At 39.8% G+C, this 25,360-nt stretch overlaps 1 protein-coding gene across 1 annotated transcript in view; it reads left to right on the top strand.

Moving 5' to 3' along the window:
• The window catches only part of LOC140733044 (prolyl endopeptidase-like), a 169,499-nt gene that overhangs the window by 127,259 nt on the left and 16,880 nt on the right, over positions 1 to 25,360 (top strand). The window lies entirely within an intron of this gene.

The raw sequence follows: 25,360 nt of genomic DNA, 5'->3' as shown, positions 1-25,360 counted from the left end.
GAATGAGCTTCCAGTAGAAGTGGTAGAGGCAGGTTCGGTATTGTCATTTAAAGCAAAATTGGATAGGTATATGGACAGGAAAGGAATGGAGGGTTATGGGCTGAGTGCAGGTCAGTGGGATTAGATGAGAGTAAGCGTTCGGCACGGACTAGAAGGGCTGAGATGGCCTGTTTCCATGCTGTAATTGTTATATGGTTCCAGGCCAGTATGTTGCGCCATACAGTCCCTTTGGGTGTAGTTAGAGTTGGCTGCTTTGTGAGGTGGCATCCCTGGGATTTAGTTCGATACATTAGAAGGCATCTATAAAAGAATAAAGTAACTCAAATCAGATATAAGTCTAGTAGAGCAATGCCAACTAGCAAGGCAGGAGACTAGAGAATGGATAAGTGCAGAAGCCTATTAAAGCATTTAGAAGTAATAGGTCACATGATTATAGCTATAAAAGTATCAGATGTTTAAATTGAAGTTAAATTCAGAGATAGAATTGCCTCTGAAGAGTGAGCCAAGCCTGCATGAGACAGGAATACGAGGAGACTACTCAGCCCCTCAAGCCTTCCCTGCTGTTTATTAAGATGACTGATCTGATTTCTGGTCTCAGCAGTACTTAAACATACCCGATAAACCCTGATTCCAGTGTAATCCAAAAATATATCTAAGCCTTAAGCATACTTTGTCACACAGAATCCACAGCTGCCTGGAGTAGAGAATTCCAAAGATTCATCCCCCTGAATGGATAACCCTTTATCCTAAGACTGTGCCCTCTAGTTTTTGGTTCCTTTACCAGTGGAAGTTGGGTGGCCGGGTGGAGATACATCTCTATCAAAGGAGGTGTAAGGTGCTCTTTCCCTCCTCTAAACTGCAGGACACCCTTGAGCAAGGTGTAGCGCCCAGTTAGCCCCCGGATCAGGGTCATGTGAAGCCATGGGTGCAGGTGGTGGATGGTCGTACGAGCAGCTGGAGCATATCATAAGTCCTGGTTTTGTGACCACTGATGCCAGGCAGATAATCTCTGCAGAGTATTGATAATGGCTGAGGACATTCATCTTGTAAAGACACTGCCCAGAAGAAGGCAATGGCAAACCAATTCGGTAAAATTTGCCAAGAACAGTTATGGTCATGGAAAGACCATGTTTGCCCACGTCATACAACACGGCACATGATGATGATCACCAGTGGAAGCATACTCAGCTACAAAGTCGCATGTTCAATAAATATACCCTGTATTCTGCTAACGTGCAAAAGGAACACATTAAGGCAGTATTTTTGGAGAGAAATAAACAGCTAAGGCTTTGGGCCAAAACTAAATTCATTCTGCCCAATCCCCTCAGTTTTTCATAAAACAGTCCTCTCATTCCTAGAGTCAACTGGTGAATGTTGGCTACATAATCTTTAAGCAGAGCTATGTAGGAGAAAATGTTCATGAAATGTGCATGTTTAGTACAGTTCTAAGAAAAAATTGTAATACATTAGTAGTTTCATTGAAAATTGTAAAGTGACAGTGCACCCAAGGCAAATTTGGGGGTAATTTTCAGAACACAACTTAATAGTGTTCACTTTTTTAATAAGAAAGATGGGAAACGTCTGTAAAACATAATGATAAGTACAGATGTCAATTGACTAAATTTATATTAAGAAGAATGAATAAATTTTGCTTAAAATGGTTCCCAAATATAAACTAAGACATTCTTACTGCAAGAAGAGGTAGGCTGGTTTGGAGGTTCACTGAGATGGGTAGAATTCAAAGTGTTGGACTTCAGTTTTGAAGATACAGTTGCCATAAAATAAAGAAATAGCCTTTCAGAATTGCAGATGAATCGTAAATAATTTATAGTCCTTTTGAAGTGCAGTGTCCATTGGCATTGAGCATGGCAGCACAAAGCAGTCCCTTTGGTCCACCTAGTCCATGCCGAGCTATTGCTCTACCTAGTCCCATTGACCTGCAGCTGAGCCACAGTCTTCCACGCCCCTCCAATCCAAACTTCTCTTAAATTCTGGAAATCAAACCCACTTCTGCTGCAGCTTGTTCCACACTCTTACCAACCATCTGAGTGAAGATCACCCACATGGTCCCCTTAAATATTCTGCCTATCACCCTTAACCTGTGACCTCTAGTTCTGGTATAGGACGGGAACCAATATCCTGGTCAGGGGGTTCACTGGTGCTTCTTGGGAGAGTTTAAATTAGTTTGGCAGGGGGGTGTGAGCATCTGGTCAGTAATGGAGGGATGGAGAGGAAGGTAGATGGCAGGGCCAATAAACACAATGTAATTAATACAATGGAGTGGATAGTTTGAAGTATGTGTAGTTAAATGCTCAGAGTATTATGGCTAAATGTGATGAACTTAGAGCATGGATCAGTACATGGAATTATGATAGTGTGGTCGTTGCTGAGACTTGGTTGAGAGAGGGCAACAATGGGTGCTTAATGTCCCAGGGTTTCAATGTTTTAGAAAAGATAGGGAGGTAAAAGATGTGGAAGAGTTGCACTACTAATCAGGGACAATATCGCAGCTGCAGTAAGAGGGGACATAATGAAGGGCTCATCCACTGAGCTTGTGTGGGTAGAATTTAAAAATAGGAAGGGTGCAATCACTTTCATGGGTTTGTTCTACAAAACCCCCAATAGCTACCAAGACATTGAGGAACAGGTATGCGGGAAAGGTGCTAGCATGGACAGAAGATTGGCTGACGGACAGGAGGCGAAGAGTGAGTGTAAAGTGGGCTGTTTCTGGTTGGCTGTGTTGCTCAGTGGTGGTTGGTGTTGGGACCACTTCTCACGTTATTTATCAACGATTTGGATGACAGAATTTGCAGGTTGAATTGGTGGTGAGGACTGGAATATAAAAGCAAGGATGTAATTCTGAGGCTGTATAAGGCATTGAAGTGGCCTCACTTAAAGTATTGTGAGCAATTTTGGGCCCCTTATTTAAGAAAGGATGTACTGACCTTGGAGAAGGTTCAGGGGAGATTAACAAGAAAGATTCTGGGAATGAAAGGGTTATCAAATGAGTATCCATTGAAGACTCTGGACATGTACTCATTGGAATGTAGAAGAATGAGGGGAGATCTCATTGAAACCTACCAAATGTTGAAAAGCCTAGGCAGAGTGGATGTAAAGAGGATGTTTCCTTTGGTGGGGCCAGAGGGCACAGCCTCAAAACAGAGGGACATCCACTTAGAACTCAGATGAGGAATTTCTTTAGCCAGAAGGTGGTGAATTATGGAATTCATTGCCACAGACAGCTGTGGAGGCCAGGTCACTGGGTATATTTAAGCCAGAGGTTGATAGGATCTTGGTAAGTCGGGGCGTGAAATGTTATGAGGAGAAAGCAGGAGAATGGGATTAAGAGGAAACTGGATCAGCCATGTTGAAGTGGCGGAGCAGACTCCATGGGTGGAATGGCCTAATTCTGCTCCTATATCTTTTGGAATTGATGGCTTGTGGCCAAGTTTGCAGATGATACAAAGATAGGTGGAGGGATAGGTAGTCTGCAGAAGGACAGGCAAATTGGGAAATGGGCTAAAAAAAAGTAGTAGATGGAATATAGTGTAGAGAAGTGAGTATATTTAAAGCAGAGCTTGATAACTTTTCAATTAGTCAGGGCGTCAAATGTTTCAGAGAGAAGGTAGGAGAATGGGATTTAGAGCAATAATAAATCAGCCATGATGGAATGGCCTAATTCTGCTCCTATGTCCTATTAAGGAAAAGAATGAAAACAATAGAGTTGTTGGTGTCATGGGGGACTTCAACTTCCGTAATATAAACTGGGACCTTCTTAGTGCAAGAGGATTAGATGGGGCAGAATTTATTAGGTGCATCCAGGAGGGTTTCGTAAATGAATATGAAGCAAAGGAGCTGTATTGGACCTGGTGTTGGGTAATGCAGTGGATGAGTTGTTAGGAGGCAGTGACGATAGTTCCTTTAGTTTTAAGGAGCTAGGTAAGGACCTAAGTATGGACTTTGTAGGAGAGTGTTCAAGTTCAAGTTCAGTTTATTGTCATTCAACCACACACATGTACACCACCAAACAGAACAATGTTCTCTGAACCAAAGTACACAACACAGTACATATAACTCACACGGATAACACATAAAGTAATATTACCATAAATAATAAGGTGCATATATGATACAAGTTTAAAAAATAAACAGTATAACATTTCTGGCATTTCATATGTGATGACACCTGTGTGGTGGCAAGAAGTTCAGTAGCCTGGGGAAGAAAGCTGTTTCCTGTCTTATCAGTTCTTGTCCTAGTGCTATGGTACCTCTTGCCTAACAGTAGGGGGGTGAAAGAGGTTGTGGGACGAATAGGAGGGCATTGAGAATGCTAAGGGCCCTGCATACACAGCGCTGCTAATAAATATCTTTAATGGGTGGAAGAGAGACCCCAATGATCCTCTTAGCGGTCCTTGCAATCATTTGTAGGACTGGTGGTCAGATGCCTTGTAATTTCTGTACCAACTGGTCAGGATATTCTCGACAGTGTTCCTGGAAAAATTAATTAAAATGGTGGCGTGGGGCCTCAATCACCTCAGGTAACAGTGCTTTCTTGACCAAAGAGGTGGTCAAGAAATGGACCAGGTGAGATTATCTGTTAGATGCACTTCCAGAAACTTGGTGCTCCTAATTTTCTCCACAGAGGAGCCGTATATGTGTATTGAGGGAGTAGTCAATCTGCACCTTCTAAAGACCACAATTATCTCTTTAGTCATGTCCACATTGAGACTCAAGTTGTTGTGCTTGCACCAGTCTACCAGCTACTCTACCCTCCTGTCTGTATGCCGTCACGTCGTCATTGTTGATGAATAATAAATTGGAGCCAGGTACATTGTGACAGCATTAGGCAAGAACTATTGAGAGTTAATTGGGAACTGCTGTTTTTGGGCAAGTCCACATCCGTCATGTGGAGGGTGTTTAATGACCAACTGCGCAGGGTACAGTAGAGGACGGGTTTTCCAGTCAGACAGTAGGACAACAGTGGGCAGGTGAGAGAAGCTTGGATGTCAAGGGAGGTAGTGAATTTAGACAAGAAGTAAAAGAAAAGTATATAAATTGTACCAAGCTGGAATCAAACAGAGCCCTTGAGGATTATTAAGAAGCCAGAAAAGAACTCAAAAAGGTAAATAGTGAAGCCAGAAATGCCATGGAACCCCTCAGGAAGTAGAATTAAAGAAAATCCCAAGGCATCATGTACATACATCAGGGGCAAGAGTATAACTAGGAAGAAGGTAGGTCCACTCAGGGATAAAGGTAGGAACAGAGATGTGGGTGAAGCCCTTAATGAGTACTTCACACAAGTATTTACCAAGGAGAAGGATTTGGAGAGTAGGGAGATCAGTGCATTGAGTGTTAATAATTTAATAGGAAAAGAGGAGATAGTGTTGGGTCTCTTAAGTAGCATTAAGGAGAATAAGTCCCCAGGGCATGATAGGATATACCCAGGTTATTGAGAGACACAAGTGAAGAGATTGCTGGAGCCTTGATCAATATCTCTGTGTCCCAGAGGACTGGTGATTAGTTAATGTTGTTCCATTATTCAAGAAGGGAACCAGGGACAATCCTTAAAACTATAGACTCCTGAGTCTCACATCAGTGGTAGGGAAGTTACTGGTGAGAATTCTTAGAGATAGGATTTATAAGCATTTATGGCCTAATTAGGGAGAGTTAGCATGGCTTTGTGCAAGATAAGTTGTGTCTTACTGCATTGAGTTTTTTGGTGAGATAGCGTGGATGATTCATGAAGCTGTGGATATTGTCTGCGTGGATTTTAGTAAGGCACTTGACAAGGTCCCTCATGGGAGGCTCAGGGAGAAGATTAAAGTTTTCTCTTTATTCTTACAATCTTATTCATCTTTCCTGTAGTTAGATGACCAGAGCTGCACACAGACTCCAAATCTGTCTTCACCAACACCTTATACAACTTCAATATAACATCCCAACTCTTGTACTCAGACCTTTGATTTATGAAAGCCAATGTGCCAGAAACTCTCATTAAAACCCTATCTACCTGTAATGCCACTTTCAAGAGAATTATGGATTTTTTTTTCCAGTTCCCTCTGTTCTTCTACACACCTCAGTGCCTTACCATTTGCAGTGTATACTCAGTGGCCACTTTATTAGGTACTTCCTGTACCTGGAAAAAGTGGTAACTGAGTGTATGTTCCATAGTTCAATAGTTTAATTTAATATCAGAGAATGTATACAATGTACAACCTGATATTCTTACTCTCCACAGATCCTTGAAACAGAAAAAAACCCAAATAATGAATGACAGAAAAAAGATGTAAGAAATTCAAAGCCCCCTGCCCCCCCCACACACAAGCATCATCATCCTCACCTTTCCCTCTCACCCAAATTATTCTAGCATAAAACATCAGCAATCCCACCACCCACCATGCCAGCAAAAGCAAAAACCGCAAAGAGAGATGATGGTCTACAGTCCATCAAAAATTAACTGTTCACTTCAACATTCCGACATCCCACAGGCTGTCTCTCACTAACAAGAGAGAGGTAGAGCGACAGGAGAGACAACAGTCACTATTTCGATGCTGCAGTCAGTCTGAAGTGTTGCTTTTTATATCTCAAGCTCCCTGGCTTGAGAATCAGCAAATCATTTACTGAGTGCAGAGCCCTCCATCAGCCACTCGCGCTGTCTTTGATGTTCCGGCTCCCGCTGTGCTTCAGTACGCGACACCAGTGAGAATTCGTGTCACAGGGCTGTGCGGTACCAAAGTCACTGACTTCTAGCCAAACGTGGACATACTGAAACACGGGCAATCAGTGTGGTCTTTTGCTGTTGTAGCCCATCCACTGCAAGGTTCGACATGTTGTATGTTCAGAGATGCCCTTCCACACACCACTGCTAAAATGCGTGGTAATTTGAGTTACTGCCTTCCTCTCAGCTTGAACTAGTCTGGCCATTCTCCTCTGACCTCTCTCATTACAGGGCATTTTCACCCACAGAACTGATACTCACTGGACGTTTTTGTTCATCGCACCTTTCTCTGTAAACTCCAGAGTTGTGGGTGAAAATCTTAAGAGATCAGCAGTGTATGAGATGCTCAAACCGCCCTGTCTGTCACCAACATTCACCCCATGGTCAAAGTCACATCATTTACAGCTCCTCTCCATTCTGATGTTTGGTCTGAGCAGCAACTGAACCCTTTGATCATATGAACCCTATGCTTTCATGCATTGAGTTGCTGTCATATGATTGGTTGATTAATATTTGCTTTAATGATCAGGTATACCTAACAAAGTGGCCATTGAATGTAAGTCCTGGTTTGTTCTCCTAGACTGCAACACCTCACGCTTGTCTGCATTAAATTCCACTTGCCATTTTTCAGCCAGTCCAGATCACATTGCAAGCTTTGATAACCTTCTTCACTGTCTACTACCAGCCTTAGTGTCATCTGCAGATTTGCTGATCCATTTTACTGCAATATCATCCAGATCATTGATATACTGTAGGTGACAAACATCAACTGACCCCACACCGATAGCAGCAGCACACCTTTAGTTACAGACCTCCTGTCAGAGAGGGAACCAATCTACTACAACTTTCTGGCTTCTCCTATGAAGCTAATGTCAAATCTAATTTACTACCACATCCTGAATGCTAAATAATTCAACCTTCTTGACCAACCTGCTATGCAGGACTTTGTCAAAGGCCTTGCTGAAATCCATGTAGACAACATCTATTGCCTCTCCTTCATCAACTTTCCTGGTAATCTGCTTGCAAACTCTTAAGACTGGTTCATCGTAACCTGCCTTACACAAAGCCATGTGCCTATCTCTAATCAGGCCCTGTCTATTCAAATACTTATTTATCCAGTCCTTTAGAGTACCTTACAATAATTTACCTACTGCTGTTTGTAAAATCACTGGCATGTCATTTCCTAGTGTTTTCTTAGAACCTTTCTTAAACAGCAGAACAACATTACCTCATCAAGGAAGTGCAGTAGTCAGTTTGCATGCAGCAAAGTACCACTAAACATCGTACTAATGACCTTGATAACATGTTTTAATGTTATTACTCCAAAAATAAATATTAGCTAAAGCCTTCCTACGTTTTTGAAATCTTTTATGTCCACCTAGAAGTCATATACAAATGTTTGTTTGTAGTTTAACAGCTCATTCAACTGGAATGCTAGCTGGGCAAGTCATTTTGTAGGATGTTTCAGAGAACAAATAAGTATGAATAATGATAATTTCTGTGTTATCTTATAAAGTTACTTAGTTGAGGTTTATTGTCATATGCATTAGTGCATGTATGAAGTACTTATTTGCAAATGTATCACAGGTACATAGCACCATAAAAGCATTCACAAGAAAAACGAATTATACACAAATTACAGATAACTCTTTTACGAAAAACACAATTAGAACAAAGCTTTCAGTAAGATGGCAACGTGCTCAGGCGCAGTGGCTTCTACAGGCCCAACCAAAGGTGTTATTGTCTTTTGTGGACATATTGCAAGACCCTATTGGACATTAAGAAGTTAGGGTACTGCAGGTCTGCCCCTTCAGCGAGTTGCTGGTTGATGGAGAAACTGAAGCAGCTGGAAGGTGCTGATCGTGCTGCTGCCTGTGTCATAGAGGCGTCAGAGGAGTTGGTGCACAAAGACAGTGTGGAGTCTTACAGCCAGTGATTATTGTAATTGCTTTTGTTGTGATCGCAAGACCCTTTTGGGCATTGTTAATGTGGAGTGCTACAAATTCAATCTGCTGATTTATTGGCTGATGGTGGGGGAGCTGCGTGGTCTCAGTTATAGTGAGCTCTAGGCCTCAAGCCGCGGTGTAGCTTGGTTAGTGCTGCCCAGGAGAAAAGTTTTTTGAGTCAGTGTGGTGTTCTGGGGCTGGTGTGGTGTGCTGTGTCCAATTTGTAGTCAGTATTCGATCAGCAGAAGGCAAGCCATATTGTGTTTGACTCCAGATTGCTGCAACATTCATGGACTCCAGGTCTTGAACTATATATTTTTGTGTATGACTATATTACTGATGTCTTACATGTGCTGTGTGCTGTGTTTGACTGTTGGTACTGTGTTTCGCACCTTGGTCCCAGAGCATTGCTGTTTTGTTTGGCTGTATTCATGTATGGTTGAATGACAATTAAACTTGAACTTTAAAAGAAAATGATGTCAGTTTTAGTGCAAATAGATCAGGATGGTCACAGTATTGCCAAAGTGTCTATCCAAGGATTGTCACCTAGTTTGTGAATTCCCAAGATCAATGCTGTCTGGAGCTTAGCTGCTAGTAGGGTCACCCATGACAGTAAGGTCAAGGAGGAAGTTCCAGACAAAGAGCGATCCAAACAAGACCTCAGTGGTGGAGCTGGTGGAAGATGATGACCCATCACAATGGCAGTGAAAAGCGGAGGAAGGCTGCAGCAGTGATGGGTCCCCATTCATCTTGTGTTCCGTGCCACTGGGCCCTGACCCTGATCTGTCAAGTTCCATTCGGTGGCTGCCCATGCATCAGCCTCCTCACTTTAGGCAAAGTCACACTGGCATTTTCCATTAAGAGAGTCCACCCTAACATCCTGGGTCAGCCTCTACAGCTACCTGAACACCCACTAACAGACAACCCCTTAGGTGAACATCATACTCAACTCGAGTGATCACACCACTACAATGCAGTGGTGATTCGCATTTTGCAGTTTGGTTCAAGAACAGAATGAAGTAGTTGTTCTTGAAATTGGTGATGGGGGACTTAAAGCTTTTGTACCTCCTGCCCAGTGGTAGCCATGGAGATCGTTGATGATAGAGATTTGTTCTTCTGTAGGTACTATCGGTGGTGGAAGGGATGCACCCATAATATATTGGACAGAGTCCAGAACTCTCTGCAGCTTCTTGCATTCCTGTGCATTCATATTGCCATTCCATACCATGATGCAATCAGTCAGAATACTTTCAACCTAATATCTGTCGAAGTTTGTTAGTATATTCACTGACAGACTGAACATTGTGACCTAAGAAAGTAAAGACTTTGATGCATTTATGACTGCATCTATGTGCTGGGCCCAGGACAGGTGATCTGACATGTTAATACTCTGCAATTTAAAGCTGCTGACGGTCTCCACAACCTTTTCTCCAGTGTCGACTGGCACCTGTTCTCCCTTCTTCCCATTCCTGAACTCAACAATGATCTCTTTAGCTTTGCTGATATTGAGTAAGAGTTTGTAGCTATTGCACCATTCAACATGGTATCCATCCCAAAACGCTCCAATAAGCTGACTTGCTGCCATCTGTGATTCCTCCAATAATAGTAGTGTTGTCAGCAAATTTGAAGATGGTGCTGGACCTCTGCTTAGCCACACAATTGTGGGTATAGAGAGTAGAACGGGGGGCTAAAGTGCAACCTGAGTTGCACTTTTGTTCATGATCACTGAGTAGGAAGTTATGAACTACATATGTTTACTATCAGGTTATTGCTGCCAAACTAATGTGCTAATTGCAGCTACCTATATTGTAATTAAACTCAGATCTTGACAAATTATATTAAATAAAGAAAACAGTAATTACAGCTAACAACAGCTAGTACTTTGAGAGTTGGTCTCATTTGCTGAAGACAGAAATATTGTACAATTTGTTTTTAAAGTAATCCTCAAAAGCTCAGTTGGCAGTAAGACAATTTCTTACATTTTTCACTGATCTCTATTATCAAACTTTTCCTTGGGTTCAAATCTGACATGAACCATTTTACTGTGGTTCTAATTTATCGTGAATGATGAAGAGCTAAGGGCTGATTTTTAAAGGGAAGTTCAAAATTGATTATTTTTAAATGAATTATATTGAAAGTAATTGTTTGAGAAGTCTTATGTGAGCCAGCAGTTCATACACCATGACAACAAGCCTCATTCCAACGTTCCTCGTGTATATACAGTTGGCCCTCCTTATCCGCGAGGGATTGGTTCTGGGACCCCTCGCGGATGCTCAAGTCCCTTATTCAAACTGTCTCAATGCGGTGGATCTTAGGACCCAGCGGAACCCGAGACCTTATTTAACCTTAATGCAGTGGACGTTAGGATCCGGCGCCAGAGCTCTGAATCCACAGTGTTTCTGTTCACAAAAATAATCACGATCACGTGAAAACAAAGTGGAAATAATAAAGCGATCAGAAAAAGGTGAAACGCCATCGGTCATTGGAAAAGTGTTAGGCTACATCGGTCAACAATCGGAACAATTTTAAAGGATAAAGTGAGAAAAGCTCTGCCCCGATGAAAGCTACAATTATTACTAAGGAATGCAGTGGTTTAATTATTGGGTTTTGGGGTTTTGGGTTTTTGATCCTCCACGTCAACCCGGCACGGTGGAGAGCGCACTCGAGAGCGGTCTGTCACTGGATCGAACTCGGAAACTTCCGTTCCCAAGCCCGGTACTGAAATATACATTCCTAAGTGTTTTATATGCATAGAAAGGTAAAATATATACTATATACTGAGACAAATGTTTGACTAACTGATGCTAAATAATACCGAATGTACCTGTTCCGACTTACTTAGTAAGAGAACTTACGATTTTTTTCCCATCCCAATCCATGATAACCCACGCACATCCTCTCATATACTTTCTCTCTCTCTCTCTTTTAATCTTTTTATTAGTATTAAAAATATTATGAACAAAATACAATTAAAATATTAATAATGGATTACAAACATATAAACTCCCATTACACATGAAGGAATACATAAACAATGAATACAGTATAAGTAAGCTTTCCCAAACATAAACCATATAGTATATATATGAACAAGGTAAGTCTAGATATTCCATAATATATAATATAAAAAAAAGAGAAAAAAATATATAAATCTATATATGAAAGTTAACTAATCTACTAATCTAATATCTAAGAAAAAAAAACAAAAAAGGAAGAAAAAACTAAAAAAAACTAAAAAAAAAAGGAAAAAAAAGGGCTGTTCATAATATCTCACAAGCATACATAAACATCAATGTCGTCAACTCCGATCCTCTCAACATACATACGATTAAAGCTGAAAAAACCAATAAGCCTGGCACAGGGCCATTACATCATATGAAAATATTGAATAAATGGGCTCCATATCTTTTCAAATTTAATAGAAGTATCAAATACAGCACTTCTAATTTTTTCTAAATTTAGACATAACATAGTTTGAGAAAGCCAATGAAATACCGTGGGAGGATTAATTTCCTTCCAATTCAACAAAATAGATCTTCTAGCCATCAAAGTGAGAAAAGCAATCATTCGACAGGCGGAAGGAGATAAGTGAAGTGAGCCCATCATCGGTAAACCAAAAATTGCGGTAATAGGATGGGGTTGTAAATCAATGTTCAGTACCGCCGAAATAATATCAAAAATATCTTTCCAATATTTTTCCAAAATCGGACATGACCAAAACATATGAGTTAAAGACGTGATTTCTGATTGACATCTATCACAAATAGGGTTTATATGAGAATAAAAATGAACTAATTTATCCTTGGACATATGGGCCCTATGCACAACCTTAAATTGTATTAATGAATGTTTGGCACATATAGATGATGTATTAACTAATTGAAGAATTCTATCCCAATTCTCAATAGGAATAATAAGATTAAGCTCTCTTTCCCAATCATTTTTGGTCTTATCAAAGGGCACTGAACGTATCTTCATAATTATATTATAAAGTTTTGATATAAGCCCTTTTTGAAAAGGGTTTAATTCAAACAAACTCTCCAAAATATCTGAATGAAGGAAATTTGGGAATGAAGGACGTACCGTACTTAAAAAATGCCTAACCTGTAAGTATCTAAAAAAATGAAATCTAGGCAATTATATTTATTTGCTAATTGCTCAAAAGACATAAAACAGTTGTCCAAAAATAAGTCAGAAAATCTTAATAATCCCTTAGTTTTCCAAGCCAAAAAAGCTTGATCTATAATTGAGGGGTGGAAAAAACAATTAGATACAATAGGACTATTTAACACGAATTGAGTCAACCCGAAAAATTTCCGAAATTGAAACCATATACGTAAGGTATATTTAACTATCGGGTTGTCGATTCGATTCGGCAATTTAGAAAGAGCAAAAGGGAGAGATGTCCCTAAAATAGAACCCAGAGCATAAGCAGATACCGATTTAGTTTCCAAACTCACCCAATGAGGGCCAAAAGGACCATCCCATTCTTTCAACCAACATATCAAATATCTAATATTAACTGCCCAATAATAAAATCTGAAATTGGGTAATGCCAACCCACCATCCTTCCTTGTCTTCTGTAAGTATATTTTACCTAACCTGGGATTTTTATTCTGCCATATATATGAGGAAATTTTTGAATCAACATTAGTAAAAAAGGATTTCGGAATAAAAATTGGTACCACTTGAAAAATATATAAAAATTTAGGTAAAATAACCATCTTAATAGCATTAATCCTACCTATCAGAGACAAAGATAATGGTGACCACTTAGTAAACAAGCCTTTAATCTGATCAATTAAGGGTAGAAAATTAAACCTAAATAATTCTTTATGGTTTTTTGTAATTTTAATCCCTAAGTAAGTAAAAGAGTCTTTAACTAATTTAAACGGTAAAATACCATAGTTTGGGACCTGTCTATTCAAAGGAAACAATTCACTCTTATTAAGATTTAACTTATACCCAGAAAACTCACTAAATTGAGCCAACAATGATAAGACTGCTGGAATAGATTTCTCAGGGTTAGAGATGAATAATAATAAATCATCTGCGTATAAAGATACCTTATGAATATCTGTTCCACGATTAATACCCAAAATATCCTGTGATTCTCTGATGGCAATTGCCAAAGGTTCTAAAGCGATGTTAAATAGTAATGGACTAAGAGGACAACCTTGTCTAGTGCCCCGAAATAAACGAAAAAATTGAGATCTTTGATTATTAGTAAACACCGAGGCTACTGGAGTTTGATATATCAGTTTAATCCAAGAGATAAAGGTCAGACTGAAGTTAAACTTCTCCAGCACATAAAATAAGTAAGGCCATTCAACTCTATCAAATGCTTTCTCCGCATCTAATGAAATAACACATTCTGAAGTATTGTGTGAAGGAGTATAAACAATATTCAATAATCTCCTAACATTGAAAAAAGAATAGCGATTTTTAATAAAACCGGTTTGGTCTTCCGAAATAATTTGGGGTAGTACCTTCTCCAGCCTGGAAGCCAGTAACTTGGAAAAAATCTTAGAATCCACATTCAATAAAGATATTGGTCTATAAGATGCACAATCAGTAGGGTCTTTATCTTTCTTCAGTATTAAGGAAATGGAAGCTCTATAAAAAGATTGAGGCAAATTCCCCAATCTAATTGCTTCTTCAAAAACCTTGCATAGCCAAGGAGATAGAGTAGCAGAAAAACATTTTAAAAATTCTACTGTGTACCCATCTGGACCTGGTGCTTTCCCAGAATTCATTGAGGAAATGACCCCTTTAATTTCCGCATCCGTAAACGGAGTATCTATTACTGAAAGATCATCAGATGATAGTTTTGGAAAATTCAAATTCCCAAGAAAATCACACATGGTATTATGATCCTGAGGGAATTCAGATTGATACAGGGAGGTATAAAAGTCTTGAAAAGACTTATTTATCTCATCATGGTTAACTGTCAAATCCCCGTTCTGCTGACGAACCATAGTGATTTGCCGTTTAACTGAAACATTCTTCAGCTGACTAGCTAACAGTTTTCCCGATTTATCACTATGTATATAAAAATCAGATCTGGTTTTCATTAATTGATTTTCAATCGGAGATGTAAGTAATAAACTATGTTCCATTTGAAGTTCAACCCTTTGTTTGTAAAGCTCCTTGCTAGGAGTAGTCGAATATTTCTTGTCAATCTCTTTAATTTTATCAACCAATAAAAGAGTTTCCTTCTTAATGCGTTTTCTCAGACCAGCAGAATAAGAGATAATCTGTCCACGTATATACGCTTTAAAAGTGTCCCAAAGTATTCCGCAAGAGATATCCTCCGTGGAATTAGTTGAAAAGAAGAAATCGATCTGTTCCTTCATAAATTTAATAAAGTCCGGCTCTTGCAATAAGGTAGAGTCAAATCGCCATTGTCTAGCACTTAAAGCTGTATCCGTAAAATTAATAGAAAGTTTTAATGGAGCATGGTCGGAAATAGCTATAATATCATAATTACAACCAATTACCGATGGAATAAAACAAGAGTCAATAAAAAAATAATCAATTCTCGAATAGGAGTGATAAACATGTGAGAAAAAAGAAAACTCTTTGTCATTAGGATGACGAAATCTCCAAATGTCAAAAACTCTGTCAAAAAGGAGTTAATACAAGTGGCCGACTTATTGGGTAGAGTCTGAATAAGTGTAGATTTGTCCATCAAAGGAATTAGACAACAATTAAAGTCACCACCCATTATTAACTTATATTCATTTAAATTAGGTAAAGAAGTAAATAAGGACTTAAAGAAATCAGGACAATCCACATTTGGGGCATAAACATTAACCATAGCAACCTTTTTATTATCGAGTAAACCCGTAATTAACAAAAATCTACCATTCAGATCCGAAAGGATATCATGTTGAACAAATGCAATAGAGGAGTCAATAAAAATTGAAACTCCCTTAACTTTGGCATTCGAATTCGAATGATACTGTTGACCCCGCCAAGACCTAAAAAAGCGATATTTGTCCTCCTTCCTCACATGAGTTTCTTGTACAAAAATAATATGAGCATTAAGTCTTTGGAATACTTTGAAAATCTTCTTTCGTTTAATCGGATGGTTTAATCCATTAGTATTCCAAGACACAAAGTTAATGGTTTGAGCCATGTTTCTAAAGTCATCCCTTTGGTATATAAAGGGTTAACCATGTTATAAACTCATGCACCCGGAAGAGGAACAAAAATAAAGAGCGGGCCTGGAAGTGACGACATCGTAGACATATTTGTAGTTCAAGAACAGCCCAAGTAAAAAAACTAAAACAAATTGATAAGAGAAAAATTAAAAAGGAAAACAGACCAACCCCCACCCCCACATGAAAAAGAAAAAAAGCCAAAATATGGCTAGAAAAAAGAAAAAATTAGACTAACTCTACCCCCATATCAGCGGCAGACCACTCCGTGTTTAAAGGATATATATAAAAAAAAACACCCGAACTTTAAGAACTATGATCACAGTACTAAAAACTACGCTTCTTAATATGCTGAGTTGTAAAGAAAAAGGGAATATAATCACTAAAAGTTTATAAATCGGGTTATAACCCAAACAAATCAAGAAGTATTTAAACTATGATAAGCGATGCATTATAGGAAGAAGAAGACGAAAAAAGAAACAATAACGCCATCTTAAACTAAACCAGTACTTTGCAAAAAACCATTATCTTGATATTAAACAAAAAATTCACTTCGAAAGGTTAAAAATATACCTTCAAGGGAACAAAAATAATAGACAAAAATATAGTATAGTAGTTAAAGTGTATAAGACAAAGCGATTAATATAACGAAAACACACTTTAACTTAAATATGAAGTATAGGATAAACCTACACCAATAACCAGAGACTAACCCTGGTTTAAGAAATCGAAAACCATCTTTCACGATCAGAATCACTCATTTAATGGAGAGTAGTAACTGTATCAGTAGGGAAGTTCTCCTCCAAATACTTTTTCGCTTCAAAGGTAGACAAAAATACTTTACGCGAAGCATTCAGGGGGGAGATCCTGAGCTTCGCCGGGTATAAGAGCGCAGGTTTTAGATTTTTCTCATAACATTCAGACATCAGAGGTTTAAAAAGCAGCCTTTTTTTCATAACTTCTGGGCTAAAATCTTGCACCAAACGAAAGCAATAATCACGAAATTTAATCATCCCAGCCCTTCGAGCTTCACGAATGAGTTGTTCTTTGTCGTGTACGTAATGAAATCGGATGATTACCACCGGGGGCTTATCTGAAACCGTCGGTGAACGACTCCAAATTCTATGTGCTCGGTCAAGTAGCGGAGGGTTTACTGGAAAAACCGACGGAAACGCATCTTTTAGAAATTGAGCAAAGTATTTCGAACGATCGCCTTGTTCTATGCCGTCTGGGAGACCAAGTATGCGTAGGTTCTGTCTTCTGGACCGATTCTCCAAATCGACACTCTTGGCTTTAAGTGTCTCCACCAGTTTAATAGTCAAAATTAAATCCTGTTGCAATTTTTCAATTGTCAAATCTCGTTTCCGAGCTTCTTCTTGCAACGATGTGATAAGCGCTTGCTGCTGGTTAATTACTGAATCCGTCTTAACCATATAATCTTGAAAAGCCTTTATATCTCGTTGAAAAGCCTGATGTTGTTCCTCAAATTTTTTATCCAAAAGCTCCATAAGCAGTTCATAAGTTAACTCAGTGCGTTGCGGTTGAGCTGGCTTCTTTCCATTACCGTTCGGGTTTCGCCCCGGTTCTCGTCCTTTGGATCTAAGAGCCATTTCTGTTTGCATATCTTCCAAAATTCACAATAAAATCTTAACGATAAGCCCGAGAAAGTAGCAAAAATCTTTTGGTGTAGGTAACAATAAGTTGAATAAGGATGATCAAAGGTTAAAAAAAGTAAAGGTTATGGAGCGGATCTGAAACAGTACTCACTCCATGAGCGTCTCCCGCTGACCTTCCTCATATACTTTAAATCATCTCTAGATTACTTATAATACCTAATACAATGTAAATGTAATTACAGAATAATGACAAGAAAAAAAAGTCTGTACATGCTCGAACAACGAGTGCTGGAAGAGCACTTCCAGGTTTTCGCGATTCGCGGTTGGTTGAATTCGCACATGCAGAATTTGTGGATAAGGAGGGCCGACTGTATTAAATAAGTGGAAACAAACGTAAATGGTAGCAAAGCTTCATTTGATCCACGATCCTGAACCACTGTGGATAACTTCACTCACCTCAACAACATTTGGATTTAGTTTCAAGGACTCGACAACTCTTGTTCTCACAAACACGAGGAAATCTGCAGATGCTGGAAATTCAAGCAACACACACAAAATGCTGGTGGAACACAGCAGGCCAGGCAGCATCTATAGGAAGAAGCACAGTCGACATTTCGGGTCGAGACCCTTCGTCAGGACTAACGAAAAAAAGAGATAGAGATTTGAAAGTGGGAGGGGGAGGGATTAAGGCTAAGAGGTGGGAAGTTGATTGGCAAAAGGGATACAGGGCTGGAGAAGAGTTATGGAAAGCAGAATTAGGCCATTCAGTCCATAGAGTTTGCTCCGCCACTCTGTCAGGGCTGATTTATTATTCAAGCATTTTGTACGATGATGGTGCTTTGCTCCCAGGGCAGCAACGGGTAGTACAAGACGACATTGGGCTCCTCATTAGGGACTTCCTGTACCTCATAAAGTGACCACTGAGTGCACGTTTGTGGTCTCCCACTGCTCTAAACTAGTGGTCCCCAACAACTGGGCCATGACACTATTTTCACCCAGAAAGTGGTGAGTACCAGGAATGAACTATCTGAGAAAATTGTTCAATCAGAATCACAGACAACTTTTAAGAGGTGTCTAGACAAACACCTGATGCCTGCAGTACTGAACAAGCCAAGTACTGGAAGTAAGGATTAAAATGGATGGTCTCCCTGGATGTGCCAGGCCAAATAGTTTGTTTCCATGCTCTGTGGCTCTAAAATTGAGGTTGGGGTAATAGAAGATTCTTCACAATGACGGAAGTGTGAAATGGACATTTGTATAGAACATTGTGGATTCTGTAGGTTATTCATTAGCTTTGTCTGAGTGAATGTAAATTTTGATCTTCAATGCATTTTTGATTAGTAAGTAACACTAATTTTTCATTGTTGGGAATGCTTTGACTATAAAATTATGTCATATTTAAAGTGACACTAAACCTGCAAGAAGTGTATTCAGCTGTGGTCTCTTTCAAACCATGTTAAGACTATAAAAAAATAGGAGCAGAATTAGGCCATTCAGCCCTTCAAGTCTGCTCCAGCATTTCATCATAGTTGATCCATTTCCCTCTCAACCCCATTCTCCTGCCTTCTCCCATAACCTTTCACACCCTGACTAATCCAGAATCTACTAACCTCCACCTTAAATGCACCCAGTAACCTGGCCTCCACATCTGCCTGTGGCAACAAATTCCACAGATTCACCACTTCTGGTTTAATGAATTCCACCTCATCTCCACTCTAAATGGACGTACCACTATTCTGAGGCTGTGCTTTCATACCCACTCTATCTCGGCCTTTCAACATTTGATAGGTTCCAATGAGATTTCTCTCTCCCCCTCCCCACCACCATTCTTCTAAATTCCAGCAAGTACAGGCCCAAAGCCTTCAATCACTGCTCCTATGATAACCCTTTTATTCTCAAAAGCATTCTCATGAACTTCCTCTGAACCCTCTCCAATGTCAGCACATTCTTTCTTAAATAAGGGGCCCAAAACTGCTCACAATATTTTAACTGAGCCAAATGAGGTATTTGAGTACAAGAAATGCGAGGAAACAATTAAGAAGGAAATCAGGAGAGCTAAAAGAAGGCATGAAGTTGCTCTAGCAGATAGGGTAATGAGAATCCGAAGAGTTTCTTCAGATGTTAAGAGCAAAAGGTTGGTAAGGGACAAACTTTGTCCTCTTGAATATCAGACTGGTCATCTATGTATGGAACCGCAAAAGACAGAGATTTTAAATAGATTTTTTTGCATTTGTATTTACTCAGAAGATGGACAGAGTCTATAGAAGCGATGCAAAGCTGCAGTGAAGACATGGGCTGTATACAGATTACAGAATGAGGGGGTGTTTTCTGCCTTAAGTCAAATTAGTGTGGATCAATCCTTCGGGCCTGACAAAGTGTTCCCTTGGGCATTGTAAAAGACTAGTACATAAATTGCAGGAGCCCTAGCAGAGGGATTTAGAATGTCCTTAGCCATGGGTGAGGTGCCGGAGGATTGGAGGATAGCTAATGTTGTTCCATTGTTTAAGAAAGGCTCTAAAAATTAAGCCAGTGGGCGTGATGTCAATAGTGGGTAAGTTACTGGAAGGTATTCTAAGGGACTGGATATATAGGTATTTAAATGGGCATGGACTGAATAAGGATAGTCAACATGGCTTTGTGCATGGTAGGCTATATCTAACCAAACTTATAAGAGTTTTTCAAGAAGGTTACCAGGAATGTTGATGAAGGCAAGACAGTTCATGTTGTCGACGTGGATTTTAGCAAGGCCTTTGATAAGGTCACAAATGGGAGGTTTGTCAAGAAGGTTCAGTCACTTGGCATTCAAGATGAGATAGTAAATTGGATTTGACATTTGTGGGAGAAGGCAAAGTGGTAGTAGCTGGTTGCTTCTGACTAGAAGCCGGTGACTAGTATACAGCAGAGATCAGTGTTGGGTCCATTGTTGTTTGTCATTTATATCAATGATCTGAATGATAATGTAGTAAACTAGGTCAGCAGATTTGCAGGTGACACAAAGATTGGGGGTATACAGGACAGCATGGAAGACTATGGAAATTTGCTGCGGGATCTGGGCTGAAAAGTTACAGGTGGAATGTAATGCAGGCAAGTATGAGGTGTTGCACCTTAGGAGGACAAACCAGGGTAGAACTTAACATGGTGAGGGATAAGAGTACTAAGGAGTGTGGTAGAACAAAGGGATCTGGGAATACAGATCCAAAATTACTTGAAAGTGATGTCAAAAGTAAATAGGGTCGTAAAGAGAGCTTTTGGCACATTGCCCTTCAAAAATCATGATTGAGTATCAGGAGTTGGGATGTTACGTTGAAATTGTATAAGACATTGGTGAGACCTAATTTGGAGTATTGTGTGCAATTTTGGTCGCCTACTGTACCTACAGGAAAGATGTCAATGAGATTGAAAGAGAGCAAAGAAAATTTACAAGGATGTTGCCAGGCTTGAGGACCTAAAGTTGTATAGGTTGAATATGTTAGGATTTTATTCCCTAGAGTGCAGGGGAATAAGGGGAGATTTGATAAAGATACATAAAATTATGAGGAGTTTAGATCGGGTAAACGAGTGTAGGCTTTTTCCACTAAGTTTGGGTGAGACTAGAATGAGCTGACAACAGAAGTGGTAGATCCAGGTTCAATTTTAACATTTAAGAGAAATTTAGATACGTGTTTGGATGAGAGGTGTATGAAGGGCTATGGTCTGGGTGCAGGTGGGTGGGACTAGGCAGATAGTTTGACATGGACTAGATGGGCTGAAAGGCCTGTTTGTGTGCTGTAGTGTGCTCTGACAATGGCCCTAAACTTGTGTACATTTACCTGTTCTTTTGTATTTACGTATGTATAAAAAATAATTCACTAAGATTAATAAATGTGGCTTAAATAGTGTCACCTTAACCAGACCCTGTATATAGCCAGCAATCTGTACCAGTCAACATGAGGATTTTTCACATGATGTGAACTTGTAGGCACTTTACCTTAAAGACAATATGTTTAGCATTGGAGGCTGTCCAAGTGAGATATACGAGGCTGATTTGTGGGATGAGAGGAAAGACACTTTGGGTCTGTATAGAATGTAGAACAGTGCAGCACAGTACAGGCCCTTCAACCCACGATATTGTACAACACCTTAATCTACTCCCTTCCCTCCTACATGGCCCTCCAGTTTTCTTTTCATCCATGTGCTTATCTAGGAGTTTCTTACATGTCCCTAGTGTACCTGCCTGGCATTGCGTTCCATTCATTTACCATTCTCTGTGCAAAAATAACCTATCTCTGACATTCCTCCGATACTTTACTCCAATCACCTTAAACTTGCAATCAGTGACCACTTTCCCCCAGCTTTTGAAGAAGAGCGTTCCTGTTCATTATTGCAAATAACTAATCAGCTAATCATGTGGCAACAACTCAGTGCATAACAGCATATGGACCTGGTGAAGAGGTTTAATTGTTGTTCAAACGAAACATCAGAATGGAGAAGAAATGTGATCTAAGTGACTTTGACCACAGAATGTTTGTTGGTGCCAGACGGGGTGGTTCGAGTATCACAGAAACTGCTGATCTCTTGGGATTTTCATGCACGACAGTCTCTACCAAAAATCATGTGGAAAAACAAAAAAAAAATCCACTGAGTGGCAATATTGTGGGCAAAAATGCCTTGTTAATGAGAGAGGTCAGAGGAGAATGGCCAGGCTAGTGGAAGGTGACAGTAACTCAAGTAACCGCATTTTGCACCGGTGATGTGCAGAAAAGCATCTCTGAATGCACAACACATCAAAGCTTGAAGTGGATGGGCTAGAGCAGTGGTCCACAACCACTGGTCCATGGCCCAGTTGTTGGGGACCACTAGTTTAGAGCAGTGGGAGACCACAAACGTGCACTCAGTGGTCACTTTATGAGGTACAGGAAGTCCCTAATGAGGAGCCCAATGTCGTCTTGTACTACCCGTTGCTGCCCTGGGAGCAAAGCACTATCATCGTACAAAATGCTTGAATAATAAATCAGCCCTGACAGAGTGGCGGAGCGAACTCTATGGACTGAATGGCCTAATTCTGCTTTCCATAACTCTTCTTTCACCACCTTTTGAGGAAGAGAACACTCCTCCCACCCCAACTGTCTTAAGTGGGTGCTCCCTTTAAACAGTAAACTATAGTTCTGGATTCTCCTGTCAGAGAAAACATCCTCCTCGTATCCATTCTGTCAATAGCCTTCAGGATCTTTTATGCTTCAAGTCTAGTCTAAATTTCAGATTGCTAAGCTTTTAAAATCTTTTATAGTGACTAAAGGCTGGGGCTATTTCCTGGTATCTCTGTTTGTAAAGCATTTTAAAACATGCATTATTAAATCTTTCTGGAAGCTGTGCAGTCATAGTTATGCAAAATGTTGCTGGACTAGTCAAGGAAATAAGATATCCTATTAATAAATGCTCGTTGATAGCTGGGCTGAGCAGTTAAGTAATGTATGTAGCATTGAAAACAATAACTGATGTGTAATTGTTTCATTTGGTTTATTTACAGCAGTTTTAAGCATTTTAGTCATTGTCACCCTAAGGGCACAGAAAGCCTGCAGGGATTGAGCTATCACATGACTCCTCAATCTTCAACTCTCGGTGGTTGAGGGGCTTGATCCTTCAATTGCGGCTTAGATTCATCAGGAGGCATCAACCACATAAAAATTCCACATTAATGCACAGAATAGCATCAGCACTACATGGTTTCAATCAATTGTACAAAAGCCTTTGACTCTGGCAAACCAAGAGAGACCTAACAAATTTAGCTGCCCTCGGAAATTTGTTTCCATTCTACTTCTGGTACATGATGGAATGAAAGCCATTGGTGCAAGCGAATAGATCCACCACAGTTCCAAAAACATTCTCCATATTTAACATAGCTATGTTGACCTTGCCTACAGCAAACTTTCCATTGGAATGCAGTTAACTAACAGGGAAATGCAATATTATTCAACTCTAGTAACTTCTATTTCAGAACCAACATCACACCTACTTGGGTCATCAGACTGCAGTTTGCAGGCAGTGCTTGTATATCCATCTCCGGAACTAGCTCTCAGCAAAAGCACACATTGATGGTGGTATTTATCACTCCCTCCGCTACACCAACATGACCTTTGGCCATTTGAGGATAAATGTTCAGCTCTTATCCTCTATCAAAAAGCAATTTATTTTTCTTCACCTTCCTCCATCCTAGCATCATACATTACAGCAGATCACTGGAGAGGTACCCCAAGACTGCTTTCGCAAAGTCTCCCAAATCCAGTGACATAGAAAGCATATGAGCTTTACCATCATCTCAGGCTGACATTCAAAGCATTAAGATTCTAACTGAGCACATTTCTAGTTCAGATTGGTGGGCGGCATTTTTCACAAGTCAATCACCAGACTCCTGAAATGGGTACAGTCGGCCCTCCTTATCCGCAGGTTCCGCATGCGCAGATTCAACCAACCGTGGATCAGGAAAATCTGGAAGTTCTCTCACCAGCACTCATTGTTTGAGCATGTACAGACTATTTTTTCTTGTCATTTTCCCTAAACAACACAGTATAACAACTAGTTATTATACGGGCAGTCCCCGTGTTATGAACTAGTTCCGTTCCTGAGTCCACCTTTAAGTCGGATTTTAAGTTGGAACAGGTACATCCGGTATTATGTAGCCTCAGTTAGTAAAACCTTTGTCTTAGTATATATTTTACCTTTCTATGCATATAAAACACTTAAGAAACACATGTATTTCAATAATTAAACCACTGCCTTGCTTAGTAGTAATTGTAGCTTTCATCGGAGCAGGGCCTTTCAAATGTTTCATTAAAATTGTTCCGATCGTTGACCGACTGTAGTCTAATGCTTTTCCAATGACTGATAGCATTTCATCTCTTTCCGATTGCTTTATTATAACATATAACAATTACAGCACGGAAACAGGCCATCTCGGCCCTTCTAGTCCATACCGAATGTACTACTTCCAATTTAATTTTCAATCGTGATTATTTTCGTGAACAGAAACACTGCGGATTCAGAGCTGTGCCGGGTCCTAAAGTCCACCGCACTGATATAGGTTAAATAAGGTCCAGGGTTCCGCTGGGTCCTAAAGACCACCGCATTGCGACAGGTTAAATAAGGGACTTGAGCATCCGCGTTTTTTGGTATCCACGGGGGGTCCCGGAACCAAACCCCGCGGATAAGGAGGGCCAACTTTACTTCAAGTTCCATCATGGCAAAAAGTTACCAGAAAGACAAGAAATAATTCATTGAATAAAAGATAGAATATTCATCTTGACTCATGGGAAATCCTGGCCACTGATTTTCTCAGAATGTAAATGGAGCATTCAAGATGTTTGACCCTTAGATTTTATTCTGATTTATTTAAGAGAGCTTTGAGCATCATCAGTCCTTTAAGGGCACATAAAATCTGCAGAAGTGGAGAAGGTCCTGCACGGTATAAATGATGCAGTGCTACCATTTAGTACATTACATTGGCTGGTAACTTCAAAAGTTTGTTGAGTGGATTTTTTTTTATATACACCTGATTCTGAGTATGCATTAAAGATGCCTTTCATCAGTCAAAAATTCTTGCACAACCATAAATAATGAATGTGTATTTCTCCATCCTTTTTCAGAATTGGAGAAAATCCCAATGGACTTGAGGGTTATCAAAGTACACTCAAAATTATATAATGTCAGGAAAAGGGTAATCAGACTACTCACTGATACCCAACAGATATATGTGATGGAAAAAGATCTAGTGCTCTCTCAATGTAAATAATGAATAAACTTGCGCTTGCAGCCGGGTACGGGTATCAATTATAACTGACGTTTTGATGACCACAAATTACACAAAAAATTAGTCATTACAGGTTTGGGCTTTCAAATAAATAATAGCTGAGGCAGCGGAAGAAATCTTCGCTTTATGGAACT

This window comes from Hemitrygon akajei, chromosome 9 (genome assembly GCF_048418815.1).
Source record: "Hemitrygon akajei chromosome 9, sHemAka1.3, whole genome shotgun sequence".
NCBI lineage: Eukaryota > Metazoa > Chordata > Chondrichthyes > Myliobatiformes > Dasyatidae > Hemitrygon > Hemitrygon akajei.
Note: the sequence above shows the minus strand (reverse complement) of the source record. Positions and strands in the feature narration are given on the sequence as shown.